This window comes from Erythrolamprus reginae, chromosome 1, assembly GCF_031021105.1.
Source record: "Erythrolamprus reginae isolate rEryReg1 chromosome 1, rEryReg1.hap1, whole genome shotgun sequence".
Taxonomy (NCBI): domain Eukaryota; kingdom Metazoa; phylum Chordata; class Lepidosauria; order Squamata; family Dipsadidae; genus Erythrolamprus; species Erythrolamprus reginae.
This window is the reverse complement of record NC_091950.1, coordinates 41,881,926-41,898,727: the sequence shown is the minus strand read 5'-3', so window position 1 is coordinate 41,898,727 and position 16,802 is coordinate 41,881,926.

Here is a 16,802-nt window from a genome sequence, read left to right as displayed (position 1 = left end):
CAACTGGTTAAAACATTAAGAACACCAAAAACCTGGTGCCAATGCTGGTTAACATGCCGTTCTCTAACCTTCTCCCAAAGTTCGATGGAAAAGCCAGGTCTAAATCCTTACAGAAGACTAAAAGAGTAGAGATATGCAAACTTTCATGGCCAAGATGTTTCTTGGGGCAGGAGTTGCCATGGAAAAGGCATGCTTTCTACCTCTGATTAGATGACAATATTTGAGGGAAGACTTAGAGCCTGCCCGTCTTATGTGTTCTGGTAGATGTCCTTAGGGAAAGATAGTCTGGCCTATGCCATGTAGACAGTAATGGCCATTGTGGGGGGGAACGGATGCAGTGGGGGTAGTAAATTTATGCACTATTTATTGAATACTTAATAGTATTTTATTGTCCTTTCTTTTCTAGTACCTTAGTATGATACTTAATTACTTTTAAAATAGGAAATAATTAAGTAGTATGTTTTTACCTGTAAACACTTTAATCATGATCTAGAACTGAACTGTTATAGCAATTAAAGAAAATTGAGCTACTTGCCTAATCTGTTCTCATACTGAACCTTGTGGGTTCAGTACAAAACCTTAAAATGTTACTGTGCTCCTTAACAAATAATGCTGTTTATCATTTGTCCTTTTTGTGGCTATTCAAATAATGTGACTTAATCAACTGAAAAAGAGTCCAAGTACCTATTTGAAAACTGATCTTGGTCGGTAAGTCACTCCCACCCAGTCACATGACCTTTAAGCCACCCCCCAGTCACATGATTGTCAATCCACTTCCACCTGGTCACAGGGCTGGCAAGCCACTCCTACCCGGTCACATGACCATCAAGCCACACCCGCAGTAAAAATTTTGCCAGCTCATTCCTGCATATAGAGCTTTGAAGGTGATGATCATCACTTTGAATTGCATCAGGAAAGAAACTAAAAGCCAGTGTGGCTCACACAATAGAGGCGTTTTATGGAGAAACCTAGAACCCCCCATTAATGTGCATGCTATTGCACTCTGCATTGAAGTTTCTAAGTGTTCTTCAAGGGCTGCTCGATATATTGTAGTACAGTGATACCTCTACCTACAAACGTCTCTACTTGCGAACTATTCTAGATAAGAATTGGGTGTTCAAGATTTTTTTGCCTCTTCTCAAGAACCATTTCCCACTTACAAACTCGAGCCTCCAAAACTGTAACTGGAAAAGGCAGGGAGAAGCCTCTGTAGGGCCTCTCTAGGAATCTCCTGGGAGGAAGCAGGGCTGGAAAAGGTGGGGAGAAGTCTCCATGGGGCCTCTCTAGGAATCTCCTGGGAGGAAACAGGGCCTCCACCCTCCCTGTGGTTTCCTCAATTTCACACATTATTTGCTTTTATATTGATTTCTATGGGAAAAATTGCTTCTTCTTACAAACTTTTCTACTTAAGAATCTGGTCACGGAATGAATTAAGTTCCTAAGTAGAGGTACCACTGTAATCCAGATGAGAGAAGTTCAAAGGTGTGAGTGTCTATGAGCAAGACTTGGTTCAGGAGAAGACAAAGCCATGATACATACAACCTAACATTTGATGTGGGCTGGTGGCAGTCCCACATACCCTCTAATATCCAGTTTAGGCACCAAATCTCAATCTGCAAATCTGTAAAGTAGCACAGTGGCTATAAAATACAATAATATTTGCTGACGCTCTGGAGAAACAGCATTTTAGGTCAAAAGCCCCAAGCAATTTAAGATGTGATTATTTAATAGCTTGCATTATGAAAGCAGTTAGTTTGTCCATTGCCTAAATCTGGCAGTTGAATGTGAATACTTTTAATCTAAATTTAGGACTTCTACAGCAGAAGACAGAATTGAACAAATTATATTGCTTAACTGAGTATGCTTATTATGAGCTTTAGTGCAACACTTAAATACCTGGTGTCAAGGTGGGTCCTATCATCCTCAACCATCCTTGTAATGTGACAAGTAATTATTCCCAATAAGCTCTCGAGCTGTGAATATAGGGAAACTTATTTTTTCTTAATGCCTGTAGTCTACCCATTTTACTATCTCCTTCCTCAATGTAGAAGGTCATTTTTGTGGATTTTAGGGCCCACCTTGACAAAGCATTTGAAGGACATACAAGGAATAATGGATGGAAACTGTTGTGGTTAGCTCTGGCCCAGTTCCTGCCCCAAGGAATGTGCAGGTGGATGTGGGGGAGACATCCACATGCTGCAGGCTTGTTTTGCAACCAGTGGAATCTGCCTATGAAGTCTCCTCTGACCAAGGAGGCCTGAGTGACAGGGAGGAGGAGAGTTTGGCAGACAGCCCAGGAGGAGATCTATCATCTGTATCATCTCTGGATTCTGAACAAGAATTAATGACACATCCATGTGTAGAGTGATGCATAGGAGACAACAACTGAAGGATTATTACAAGAGAAAATGAGGCCACCTGTGGTTGGGTGGGGCTGCTGTAATTAGTGCTGCTGCTATAAATAGCAGTGTGTGGGTTTGGCTGTTGTGGAGAATTATCTGATCGTTGTGTTTCATGAATGTCTTGCTGACTCCGGCCTTTGTTTGTTGACTTTTCACCACTTTGAAACCAAAGCAGAGCAAAGTGTTTTTCACTTCGTGGAAGAAGAAGGGCTGTGACTTTCTTCACAGCTGCAAGCTAAGTACTTACGAACTGATAAGGGACTTGTACAAACTACCAGGTTGTTTTGGGACGAGTGCTCTTTGCAATACAAAAAGAGTGCTTAGTTTATTTTGAATTTTGTGATAAAAAACATTGTTTTGAATTTTCAAATGTGTGTGTGTCTGAAATTTGTACCTTTGAATTTTTGGGAGGCTCCTACCAGAGAGTCCGGCAGAACAGAAACTGACCAAGGAGAGATTCAACCTAGAAATAAGGAGGAACTTTCTGAAAGTGAGAACAATCAACCTATGGGACAGCTTGCCTTCCAAAGTTGTGGGAACTTCATCACTTGAGACTTTCAAGAAGAGATTGGACTGCCATTGGTCAGAAATGGTGTAGGATCTCTTGCTTGGGCAGGGGGTTGGACTAGATGACCTACAAGATCTCTTCCAACTCTGTTTAATCTATTAAAACCTTCTGCTTTGGATACTGTGAAGGTATACAAAGTAACAAAGAAAACCAATCATGGAGAAGATGTGTAGCATCCCAGATAATGGGAGAGGTTGGATATTATGTGCTTACACGCAGTGAAGAGCTACCAAAATTTTTACTACCACACTGTGGCCGTGGCTTATGAAGGATGCCCTGCATTTTCTTTCAACATCTTTCAGTGCAAATTGAGCGCTCTGGGGTGGAGCTCCATTTTTGCTACCCCACTGCGTCCCCCCCCCCGTCCGGGAAGCAGCCCACCCCTGCTTACACAGTATGCTAAGATTAGTTCCTGAATTAAATGCACTTTTACTTAATGGAAATTTGAGTTCTCACAACAAATTAAGACATACACACGCAGAAAAATTAATCACAACATGAACAGTGACAGTATTTTTCTGGACTCATTTTTCTGGACTCACCCATCACTGTGGCAAAGTAACAATAATGACACACTTTGTTTCAGTTTATTTATTTATTTATTTATTTGTTTGTTTGTTTGTTTGTTTATTTATTTATTCCAATACAAAATGAGGGTTTTAGTGGCTATATATCTATATACACATAGTAAAATGCATGATGATGGTTATAGAGGAGATAAGAAAGAATAGAAAAGAAGATATAGGAATAGAACATATCAATGAAAAAATAGAAGAAGAGATATAGGAATAGAAGAAAGGTATAGGAGATATAGGAGAGCAATAGGACAGGGGACGGAAGGCACTCTAGTGCAGTTGTACTCGCTCCTTACTGACCTCTTAGAAATCTGGATAGGTCAACCGTAGATAATCTAAGGGTAAAGTGATGGCTGGGGCATTATATGAATCTGCTAAACACCATAGAGGGAAAATGCCCTAAAACTAACCAACAGAATTTGAGAATGTGGAACAGTGTGAAATCAAACCCTGAAATAATAACCAGTATGGCCTATTGAGCCGAGCTATCCTGGATGACGGAAAAATGATGACAAATGCAAAGTGAAATCATGATGCAAATCCTGCATGCAAATCCTGCTTGCATCCTGAGATCAGGTAAGTTATTAAATTTGGGTCATGTCATGATAAACATTTTGTTCACTTTCTTGCAGATATCTGTGCAGGCGAAAGGGCAGCCTTTGGTTTTTGCAAGGAAAGGAAGCAGATGGCTCCTGACCGCACTTCCTTTCAAGTTCCAGTCTAACCAAGGCCGGAAGTTAACCTCTATGACTTAAAAGCCCTGCTCTTAAGTGCCAATTGTTGCGAAGAAGGCTATTAAGATACTTTCAGAAAGGAGGATTTGCCATATGGAAGAACGTATCAAATTTGCAGATGACACCAAACTGGGAGGAATAGCCAACATTCCAGAAGATAGGTGCAAAATACAAACTTGAACAATGGGCGCTATCTAGCAAAATAAAATTCAATGGTGAAAAAGTAAGGTTTTACAGTTAGACAAGAAAAACAAAATGCACAGGTACAGTATATGAGCCGCTCCGAGTCCTCGGAGAGGAGCGGCATACAAATCTAATAAATAATAATATATGGTACATTGCTCAACAGTAGTAATTGTGTCAAGGACAACCATTTAAATAAGAGCCAGCAGTGTGCAGCAGCTACCAAAAAAGCCAACACAGTTCTAGGCTGCATTAACAGAAGGATAGAATCATGATCACGTGAGGTGTTAATACCACTTTATAAGGCTTTGGTAAGGCCACTCTTGGAATACTGCGTTCAGTTTTGGTCGCCACAATGCAAAAAGAATATTGAGGCATTAGAAAAAGTGCAGAGAAGAGCGACAAAGATGATCTGGGGACTGGAGACTAAAACATATGAAGAACGGACCAGGGGAGACATGATAACAGTGTTCCAATATCACAAGAGTTGCCACAAAGTAGAAGGAGTCAACCTAGTCTCCAAAGTACCTGAGAGTAGAACAAGAAGCAATGGATGGAAACTAAATAAGAAGAGAAGTAACTTAGAACTAAGAAGAAATTTCCTAACAGTTAGAACAATTAACCAGTGGAACAGCTTGCTTCCAGAAGTTGTGAATGCCCCAACATTGGAAGGTTTTAAGCAGATGTTGGATAACCATCTGTCTGAAGTAGTGTAGGGTTTCCTGCCTAAGCACAGGGTTGGACTAGAAGACCTCCAAGGTCCCTTTCCTCTCTGTTGTTGTGGTTGTTGTTATATTATTATTATTATTATTGTTGTTGTTGTTGTTGTTGTTATTATTATTATTAAGCAAATTGAGGAATGATGATTTTAAAACCGAAGTGAAAAATTCTTCTGGCCTGAGTGTTACCTATATACCCTTCCAATATATGAAGGCTTCCCCCAGACAGCAGTGTTCCAATATCTCAGGGGCTGCCACAAAGAACAGGGAGTCAAGCTATTCTCCAAAGCCTCTGAGGGCAGGACAAGAAGCAATGGGTGGAAAACAATCAAGTAAAGAAGCAACCTAGAACCAAGGAGAAAAATTCCTGACATAACAATTAATCAGTGGAACAACTTGCCTCCAGAAGTTGTGAATGCTCCAACCCTGGAAGTTCTTACTGGTGAGAAGAGATTGGATAACCATGTGTCTGAAATGGTATAGGGTTTCTTGCCTAAGCAGGAGGACTAGACAACCTCCAAGATCCCTTAGAAACATAGAAACATAGAAGACTGACGGCAGAAAAAGACCTCATGGTCCATCTATATACTTTCCATCTTATACTTTTTCCTGTGTTTTATCTCAGGATGGATATATGTTTATCTCAGGCATGCTTAAATTCAGTTACTGTGGATTTACCAACCACGTCTGCTGGAAGTTTGTTCCAAGGATCTACTACTCTTTCAGTGAAATAATATTTTCTCACGTTGCTTTTGATCTTTCCCCCAACTAACTTCAGATTGTGTCCCCTTGTTCTTGTGTTCATTTTCCTATTAAAAACACTTCCCATCCCTTCCAACTCTTCTGTTCTGTTCATACAAACAAACACACACACACACACACACACATGCTTATGTAGAATTTTTGGCTTTCTTATTAGCAGGTCTTGGCAACATTGGCTACCCCAGGAAAGCTTCCTCTCGTTTTATGCAAATTGGCTACTACACAATTTGCTTTATGCAGAAAAAACCCATTATTATGCAATTTATGCTCATCATTCAGGTATGGAAACATGCCAAGACTTCTTCCTGCCAAAATTGCTTGAATGTTTGCCTGCTCCTACCCAAACCCCTTTCTGTCCTCACTTTCACATTAGTCATCATCCTGTCTTCCACTTCTGTTCCTGTAACAGTTACTACCAGTGTTACTCTGGGGTCAGAATGGCCATCCATATATTGTTCAATCCTCGTATCCAAAAAGAGAAGGAAAATAACCTCTCTAACTCTAGAAACAGAGTCGGAGATACGACACTGCATTGAAGCTAGTGAAGCATTCTCAGCCCCAGGCCAAGCTTTCAACCTGAGCGAGTCTCTTGTGTGCAACATAATAAGGGGAATAAAAGTTGTGGCGCTGTAAAGAGCCGGCATGGCGCAGTGGTTAGAGTGCAGCACTGCAGGCTACTTCAGTTAACTGCTAGCTGTAGTTCAGCAGTTCATATCTCACCACCGGTTCAAGGTTGACTCAGCCTTCCATCCTTCTGAGGTGGGTAAAATGAGGACCCAGATTGCTGGGGGCAATATGCTGATTCTGTAAACTGCTTAGAGGGGGCTGTAAAGACACTAAGAAGCAATAAATGCTATTAACTATCTAATCAACATGCAAGCAGGGCCACCATCAGGAATTTTGGGGCCCCATACAGCCTAAGTGTCTGCCCCCCCCCCCCGGCCATTTTAAAACTACTGTCCCCCAAATCCCGTGCCATGCCCACCATGGCCACACACCCTGGGCAAGCCCTCCCCCGGCCCTCTAAGGTCAAACACAGCCCTGATGTGGCCCTCAATGAAATTGAGTTTGACACCCCTGGCCTAGAGGCTAAATCCTATGACCAAGGGCTAAGAGAATGAGTATGTTTAGCTCAACAAATAGAAAACTGAGGGGGAATATAATAGTAGTTTCCCAATCCTTAAAGGGCTGCCACAGAGCAGATGGCATCTATTTATTCTCCATGCCACCTGAAGGTAGTACAAGAAGCAACGGGCGGAACCTCACCAAGAAGAAATGCAATCTGGAAATAAGGAAAAACTTGGGACTGGGCGGCATATAAATAAATAAATAAATAGATAGATAGATAGATAAATAAATAAATAAGCAAGCAAACAAACAAACAAACAAACAAAAAATAAATAAATAAATAAATAAATAAACCCCTTCTTTTTTATTAAAAGAAATTAATAGAAACATAGAAACATAGAAGACTGACGGCAGAAAAAGACCTCATGGTCCATCTAGTCTGCCCTTATGCTATTTCCTGTATTTTATCTTAGGATGGATATATGTTTATCCCAGGCATGTTTAAATTCAGTTACTGTGGATTTACCAACCATGTCTGCTGGAAGTTTGTTCCAAGCATCTACCTTTGCCTTCTGTCCTCCAGACTGTACAGATTAAGTTCAATAAATGCTATTAACTATCTAATCAACATACATGCACGCTGTTCAACACAATTTGGCCATGATAGATGTCAATTTATGGCCCCCATGCCTGCAGGCAAAGCCAGGTCTTTGCTGCCTTTGGAAGGCCAGTAGGGTGGGAGCAGTAAAGACGTCGGGAGGGGGGAGTTGGTTCCATAGAGCCGGGGCGGCAACAGAGAAGGCCCTCCCCCTCTCAACCTGCATTGAATGGTCAAGGGGATCTGAGCCCGCACGGATATTAAGATCTGCAGAAGAGGCCTTTCTGAAGATGTCCCTACTGTCACAGAGGCTAACCTCCTGCCAGTGGGAGAGGACATTTCCTAGGCTAAGGAAGGCACAGAACAAAGTAATGTTTCTCAATCTTGGCTTGAAACTGTGTGGACTTCGATTCCCAGAAGTCCCCAGCCAGCCATAGAGTTGGTCCACACGTTTTCAAATGTCCAGTGCCGGTATAAAGAGACACCATGTTTCACACTTATTCTCTGCCTTCCAGAGTCCTTAAGATCTATCTGCTTCACCTGACTTTAAACTGTTCATATTTTATTTAGAAACATAGAAGATTGACGGCAGAAAAAGACCTCATGGTCCATCTAGTCTGCCCTTGTACTATTTTCTGTATTTTATCTTAGGATGGATATTATGTTTATCCCAGGCATGTTTAAATTCAGTTACTGTGGATTTACCAACCACGTCTGCTGGAAGTTTGTTCCAAGCATCTACTACTGTTTCAGTAAAATAATATTTTCTCATGTTACTTCTAATCTTTCCCCCAACTATCCTCAGATTGTGCCCCCTTGTTCTTGTGTTCACTTTCCTATTAAAAACACTTCCCTCCTGGACCTTATTTAACCCTTTAACATATTTAAATGTTTTGATTATGTCCCCCCTTTCCCTTGTGTCCTCCAGACAATACAGATTGAGTTCATTAAGTCTTTCTTGATAAGTTTTATGCTTAAGACCATCCACCATTTTTGTAGCCCGTCTTTGGACCTGTTCAATTTTATTTATTTTATTTATTTTATTTATTAGATTTGTATGCCGCCCCTCTCCGAAGACTTTATCAATATCTTTTTGTAGGTGAGGTCTCCAGAACTGAACACAGTATTCCAAATGTGGTCTCACCAGCGCTCTATACAGCGGGATCACAATCTCCCTCTTCCTGTTTGTTATACCTCTAGCTATGCAGCCAAGCATTCTACTTGCTTTCCCTACTGCCTGACTGCATTGTTCAGTCAGGCAGTAGGAAAATGACTGCATTTTAAATTATTTCTTTGAAGTGTCTCTGTGTCTGTCACTATGCTTGATACTTTATATTTTATTGGTTCTTAGTCACCTTGGGTGGGTCAATTGCAGGAAAGGCAGCATATTCATCAAATCAGGTATATTGAAATAAATAAATAATCTCAGCAACTTGTACCAGCGCAGCCACAAAATTACCATCTCCCATTACAAACTTGAATCATGGGGTGTTTTTTTGATTGGGTGGGTGGGAGTGTTGCCTGACGTATTGCATTCTGGTTTTTTTGGTCTTTTTAAATTGTGATTGCAGTTGTGGCTTTCTTCCTGGAGGTCAATCTCTCATGCAAGCAGAGAAAGGTCAGCCTTTTCAAAAGAAATATGCACCACAGAATCTGGCTCCAGTGCTTAACCTTCAGATGTCATGCTTCCAACCACAATTTCCAGACAATCTTCCTGAAATTTCACTGTTGTTAAAGGGACTGCCCCAAGGCAGCTTGTGGTTTTGGAGATTACAGTTTTACATCATACATCCTTCAAATGACTCCAGTTCAAGCATAGGTGACTAAACCATTCCTCTTTTAACTTCTACTGGAGTCTCCTTAGATTGCCAGGATAGCTTTTTCGTCTTCTACATATTTTTAAAACGCTATTCAGTAAGTTACAGCTCTGCTGCCAATTAGACTCTAATTTATACAGGAATGTTAGACTCTCTAAACTCTATTTATTAGGCAACTCTCTGTACAACTTGCAGTCTCACAGCCCTTTTATAGGTAGCTGTTAGACCAGTAATGGGTTGCAGCCGGAAGGGTCAGATGTGCAGCTCTGGTTGGAAAAATGCGCAGCTCCAGCAGACTAGTGGGTGGGCACACACATGAGATTCAGTTTCTGCACATGCACAGGAAGCCAAATCTCGAATGAGGATTCTCGCGCAAAAGAGATTTCACCGATTTTTGGCATTTTTTTGCTTCTGCGCAGAAGCAAAGAAATTGATGAGAATCAGTGAAATCTTGCACACATGAGCATTCTTGTGTGAGATTCAGCTTCTGCACATGCACAGGAAGCTGAATCTCATGTTGATGCCCCGTGATGGGCAGCCCTTCCCTGGGTCAGACGCTTTAACCAATGGCATTTGAGCATTCTTCCCACTCAAACGCTGGACCTGGGTGAAACCGTGAACCATCTTAACTGTCAATACATAACAAGCTCTGTCAAGTCCTACACCACAGGCTTGTCTTTTTAAACACAATTTGAGTGTCTTTTGAAAGTGGGTTAGATTTGTGTTTTTAAAAAAATAGCCTGACTGACGGAGCATAGAAGAGGGACTGTAAGGAGGGACTTCCTCTCAATTCACCTAGAAACATAGAAACATAGATTGAGGGCAAAAATTACAGCCCAATGTGTTGGAAATGTAATAAGACTCAAGGCACCTTCTCTCATCTATGGTGGTTATGTCCAGAGACAAGAAAATATTGGAAAATAAATAAATAATTGGTTGTGTCAAATAACAAACACAAAAATAGAATATACACCAGAGTTTTTTCTACTGGGCATTATGAGAGGGTCTTATTCTAAAAAATGTAAAATATTTAACCTTGCATATAACAACAGCGGCAAGGATTGTATTTGCACAGAACTGGAAAAACCCGCAAATACCTGAAGACGATGAGATCATCAAGAAAATATATGACTGTGCAGAGATGGACAGTTTGACAATGAAACTTAATAATCAAAAAGATTCGGACTACTATGAAATCTGGACATAATGGTGCCAATGGACAAAAAAAGAAACTCAAACTAAACATTGAAATAAAACATCAAGAAATCTAAAAACAATTAAAAGATAACGTTGATAGAAATGTATATATGATGCGGATTCATCTGTAAATATGATTATGTATTGTTTTTAAAACGGGAAAAAATTAATAAATACATTTTTTTTAAAAAAAAGAAGAAGATTGACAGCAGAAAAAGACCTCATGGTCCATCTAGTCTACCCTTATACTATTTCCTGTATTTTATCTTAGGATGGATATATGTTTATACCAGACATGTTTACATTCAGTTACTGTGGATTTACCAACCATGTTTGCTGGAAGTTTGTTCCAAGGATCTAACATCCCTGTTCTGCGCCTTGTGTCACTGACAGCAATGTCATGAGTACTTGCAACATTCTGCTTATTCTGCAATGTACTGGAACTGTGGTTTGCTGCAGGTGAACGGCAGTGCTGTCACCGGGTGATCAGAGACTTCAGTTCTGACATTGTGGTTGGCAACAGTCGGCCAGAATTTATGGAAATAGCCTACAGGGTATGCAAAATGTTGCTGCTGTTCCCCACCCCATTAAAAACAGTCAGACATATGACATGCAAAATTCATTGTCAAAAGAAGCTCAGAAAACTGGTTGAGGATCTAGAAAATATTAACTGAATTCATGGATTACGAAGATAGGGAGAATAGCACACTTCCTAGAGGGAAGTCTCAAGTTTTATGATGAATCCCCATGACCCTACATTTTGGAACCAAAAAAAAAATCAAAGGCCTGAATGTAGGATGGGAGCATCCGATTTTATTTATTTATTTATTTTGTCAAGTACGTATTTGATAATATACATAAGTATAACATTATTTGAATACATAAAATGAGTACAAATAAAAGGGAACATTAGGACAGGGGTGGTAGGCAAGTTGGTGCGCTTATGCATGCCACTTACAGACCTCTTAGGAATGGGGTGAAGTCAACAGTAGATAGTTTAAGGTTAACATTTGGGGGATTTGTGGATGAAACTCCGAATCAAATAGTGAGTTCCAGGCATTGACCACTCTGTTGCTGAAGTCATATTTTCTGCAATCAAGTTTGGAGCAGTTCACTTTGAGTTTGTATCTGTTGTGTGCTTGTGTATTGTTGTGGTTGAAGCTGAAGTAGTTGTTGAAAGGTGGGACATTGTAGCAGATAATTTTATGAAGTATGCTTAGGTCATGCCGAAGGCAGTGTAGTTCTAAGTTTTCTAGGCCCAGAATTTCAAGTCTGGTGGCATGAGGTAGCAGAGGAGTGGAGGACGCTTCTCATAAAATATCTCTGGACACACTCAATTGTATTAATGTCTGATATGCAATGTGGGTTCCAGACAGATGAACTGTATTCAAGAATTGATCTAGCAAATGTTTTGTATGCTCTGGTTAGTAGTGTGATATTACCGGAGAAGAAGCTATGCAAGATTAGGTTTACAACTCTTAATAAGTTTTTGGCAATATTGTTACAGTGGACTTTGGCACTTAGATCATTAGAAATGCATACTCCAAGGTCTTTGACAAAGTGAGGGTCGTTTGTAAGGTCATGTCCATTCAGCTTGTATTTAATGTTCTGATTCTTTTTGCCAATTTGTAGTTCAGAGCATTTGTTGGTTGAGACTTGGAGTTGCCAGTTGTTTGACCATTCTGCCATAAAGTCAAGATCGTTTTGAAGGGTAGCAGTGTTGTCCGTGGTATTAAATAGTTTTACATCATCGACGAAGAGAACACCATTGTTTATAATATGATTGCAAAGGCCATTTATGTAAAGTAAAATCTTGTGCATTAATACATGTGAAAATGCTCTAGAGGTCTTGGTGGATCACTGACAGCACAAGAGCCGATAAAGATGAAGTTGCCAAAATAAAGGAGTGGGGAGGAATTGAAATTGTAGGCTACAATATCAAACATCCACTTTCTCTATTCTCTAAAGAGCTTAGATCACAGCTAGAATATTTCATTCAATTCTGGAAGATATGTTTTAGGAAAGATATTGATAAATTAAAGCATGTTCATAAGAAAACCATAACATGATAAGGGGCTTGAAAAGAAAATTGTTTGAAGATTGGTTATAAGCACAGCCTATGTTAATTCTGGAGAAGAGAAAACCTCAGGAGACATAGAAGTATCTAAAGGGATGTCACGTGAAAGATACTGTAGAGCATTCCTCCTCAGATTTTCTCCAGAATACAAGACAAGAGACAATAGGGTTGAAATGAAAGATGTAGATGGAGCTTGGGAGGGCCACACTCAGCCCACCTGGGCTCTGTTTTGGGCCGTGATTGCCTCCTGCAGCCTTTTGCCATTGAAAATGGAGCCTGGCAAGGCAGCCTCAAAAATGGAGCGGATCCTCAATGAGTGATGTCAAGCTGGCCACGCCCACCCTGGGCTTGCCCCATTGAGCCCCCAGGTCAAACACAACCCTGATGCAGTTCTCAATGAAATGAGCCTTGGTAGCGCAGTGGTTAGAGTGCAGTACTGCAAGCTGCTTCGGCTGACTGCTGGCTGTAGTTCACCAGTTCAAATCTCACCGGTCTCAAGGTTGACTCAGCCTTCCATCCTTCTGAGGTGGGTAAAATGAGGGCCAGGATTGTTGGGGGTGATATACTGACTCTATAAACCGCTTAGAGAGGGCTGTAAATCACTGTGAAGTGGTATATAAGTGCTAAGCAGTGAAGGGATGCCCAAAATTTTACTACCACACTGTGGGCGTGGCTTATGCAGGACACCCTGCATTCTTTCAACATCTTTCAATGCAAGTTGGATGCTGTGGGGTGGAACTCCATTTTCACTACCCCACTGCATCCCCCCCCCAAATCCGGGCAGTAGCCCACCCATGGTGCTAAGTCCAAGTGCTATTGGGTTTGACACTTAGAGAGTGCCAGAATTGGACAATTCCGAGCACAGGATTGCATGATTCACAGGCCTGGCTTTCCTTTGTTTAAGCTAGAGTTCTGGGACCTCTCTTGACCATTAAGAAGCATGACGGACCAAGGAAAGAACCAAAAACTTATAAAAGTGGTGGGGAGTTTAGTTTTTAGTGATGAAAAGTGCTAACACGGCGTAGCTCTGAGCTTGAAAGATTAAATTCAGGCTATGATATGATAGATAAATGCTCTGCCTGGAACTGAACTTAAAACACTGACTCATTGTTAGCTGCAATGTTTACTCAAGTTTTACTGCTCTCAAACCACACAGCATGCGACAGCAGACAATCTGTTTGGTGAGAAATGGTGTTGTAATATTTATGGCAGGATTCAGTAAGAGCTGGTCAGATGACTCTTCGGAGCTTGCAAATTGGAATAAGGGTCACCGAAGCCTTTTTGAGAGTTGTACACTGCTAAAAAAATGGGCCCATTGCCCATTTTCTTTGGATTGAGCAAGTATTAGCAGAGATATAATGCTTAGGCCAAGTCACGTGAACAAATGCTCCAAAAGCAACAGTCATGAGAGAACTTGCTTCACAGCTAACAGGAAATTTACCCAACCAGGAGGGAACAAATAAAGAACAGCTCTTAATGCAGCTTTAAAAAAAAAGTTCTGCCATGCTGCTGTAAACCTAAATCCTCAGATGGTAGAAGTAATATCTGATTGTTAATCAAGCAGTGACTTATGATGGATGCGTTTAAGGATGAAGCCATGGTGGTGCAGTGTTGCAGGATAGCTCTGCCCAGAGCCTGGAGTTCGATCCTGGTCAGCTCAAGGTTGACTCAGCCTTCCATCCTTCTGTAGTCGGTAAAATGAGGATCCAGCTTGTTGGGGCAATATGCTGCCATTTGTAAACCACTCAGAGAGTGTTGTAAAGCACCATGGAGCAGTATACAGTGGTACCTCTACCTAAGAACGCCTCTACTTATGAACTTTTCTAGATAAGAACCGGGTGTTCAAGATTTTTTTGCCTCTTCTCAAGAACCATTTTCCACTTACAAATCCGAGCCTCCAAAACTGTAACTGGAAAAGGCAGGGAGAAGCCTCCATGGGGCCTCTAGGAATCTCCTGGGAGGAAACAGGGCCTCCACCCTCCCTGTGGTTTCTCCAATCGCACACAGTATTTGCTTTTACATTGATTCCTATGGGGAAAAATTGCTTCTTCTTACAAATTTTTCTACTTAAGAAGCTGGTCACAGAATGAATTAAGTTCGTAAGTAGAGGTACCATTGTATAAGTGCTATTGCTATTTAACCATATAGGACAGGGTTCTCCAACCTTGGCAACTTTAAGATTTGTGGATTTCAACTCCCAGAATTCTGGGAGTTGAAATCCACAAGTCTTAAATTTGCCAAGGTTGAAGACATCTGATATAGGAGACTGATCCTACAAACAAAATATGGATAGCCATAAATTGCCTGAAAAGGAGATATGCCTACAGAGGAATGAATTCAGTTATAGACAAAGTCTGCAAAAGGCAACAGTTTATTTCAAATGTTCCAGGTTTAAGAGACAAAGAAGATTGTTTCATGTTCTTCAGGTTACCCAACAGCGCCTAACTAATGACACAATGACAAATTGAGCCAACATAACCAGAGGTGATCCGCACAAAACCTGGATGTAAAATTGAGATGCCTTGATCTGAAGTCCCTGCACTCAAAACAGGCTACAGAAAGAGTAGTGTAGTTTTCTGAGTAAAAGGGAAGCCCTTGCCAAAAATGAAACCAGCATTTTAGTATAAACAAATCCACTGCAGTGAAAATGATTTATGCAGTCTCATATGTAGAAAATTGGCAGTAAAAATCCATGGGTATTGTGTCTCAGGGCCCGAGAGGTAGAGAGGAGGGTTCTAAATTAACCTGTTCAATTTAATCAGCACCCCGTCCCCCCTTGACCCATTGACAGACATGGTGGGATGAAACATGGACCCTGACTTCTGCTCTAACTCTTGCCTGCTGGACTCTGTCAATAGCCACGACAGTTTCAAACACTTCCTCTTGCCCAGCATTTCTATTGTCATAGCAAAGTTGCAACATTTCTTCCCTTATACCAAGAAGAACATATAAAATGCCATTATGAAACAACTGTCTATTCAGTTATAGAGAAAACGGAACAAATCATTCTCTAAGATGCCCTGGAGATGGTATATCCAAGTCCTGACATATACGAGGGTTGCCCAGAAAGTAATGCACCACTTTCCCCAAAAAAATTATTTGTTGAACACAATGAAACTTACACACAAAAAAGAATGATGTTTCTTCTACACTTCCTATTTTTTCTTCATTCTATGGCCTTTCCTCCAGCGAGACACAAGGGCGTGTATGCCCTTGTCGGTATCACTCCTTGTTCTGGTCACAAAGCCATTTCTGCACTGTGCGAATCACCTCTAATGGCCTCACCCTCTGTGCCCAGCGACTAACCGTACTTCTGTCGACTGCAGATTCTCCATAAACTGTACACAAACATTTGTGAATGTTCTCAACAGTTTCTTTCTCCGCAGAGAAAAATTCAATGATGACACACTGCTTATAATGCACATCCACTTACAGACGCCATTTCAAAACACTGCTCTCTGTCTGAAGAAACACAAAATTTACACACACACTCCTGACAATTCAAATAATGTATATCCAGGGGTGGGCTGCTAGCCAGAACGCTAAATTGGTCTCACCGTAGCGGCTCATGAATGCTAGTGGGGCCAGCGTGATTCTGCTTCTGCACCTGTGCAGGTAGCAACATTTTGCACGAAGCTGCAGGTTTCAGCGAGGGTTTTTTGCTTCTGCACATGCCGAAACATGGGCGCACCTGTGGCTCCATGCACGATTTTGCTACCTACACAGGTGCAGAAGCAAAATTGTTCTGGCCCCGCTAGCACTCAGGAGCCCAATTTAGCATTTTGGCTAGCAGCCCACCCCCTGTGTATATCTAAAGTTTTGCATTTGTACCATTACTGTAGGATGAGAAAAAAAAATGTGGTGCATTACTTTCTGGGCGACCCTCGTAGATCCTATGGTTGCAGTCTAACCCCACCCTGCTTTTCTGGCTCCAACCTTTCTGGAAATTGCATAGCTAGAAGAGGGACGAAGTTGTTCAGGTTCAAGACTATGATGATAATCCATTTAAAAAGAGTCCTAATATTAGAGAGAATGAAACAATTCCCCCATATCATTGATTTTGGATGCTTTCATGCTTCCCATTTCAGTAATGTTCAGGGCA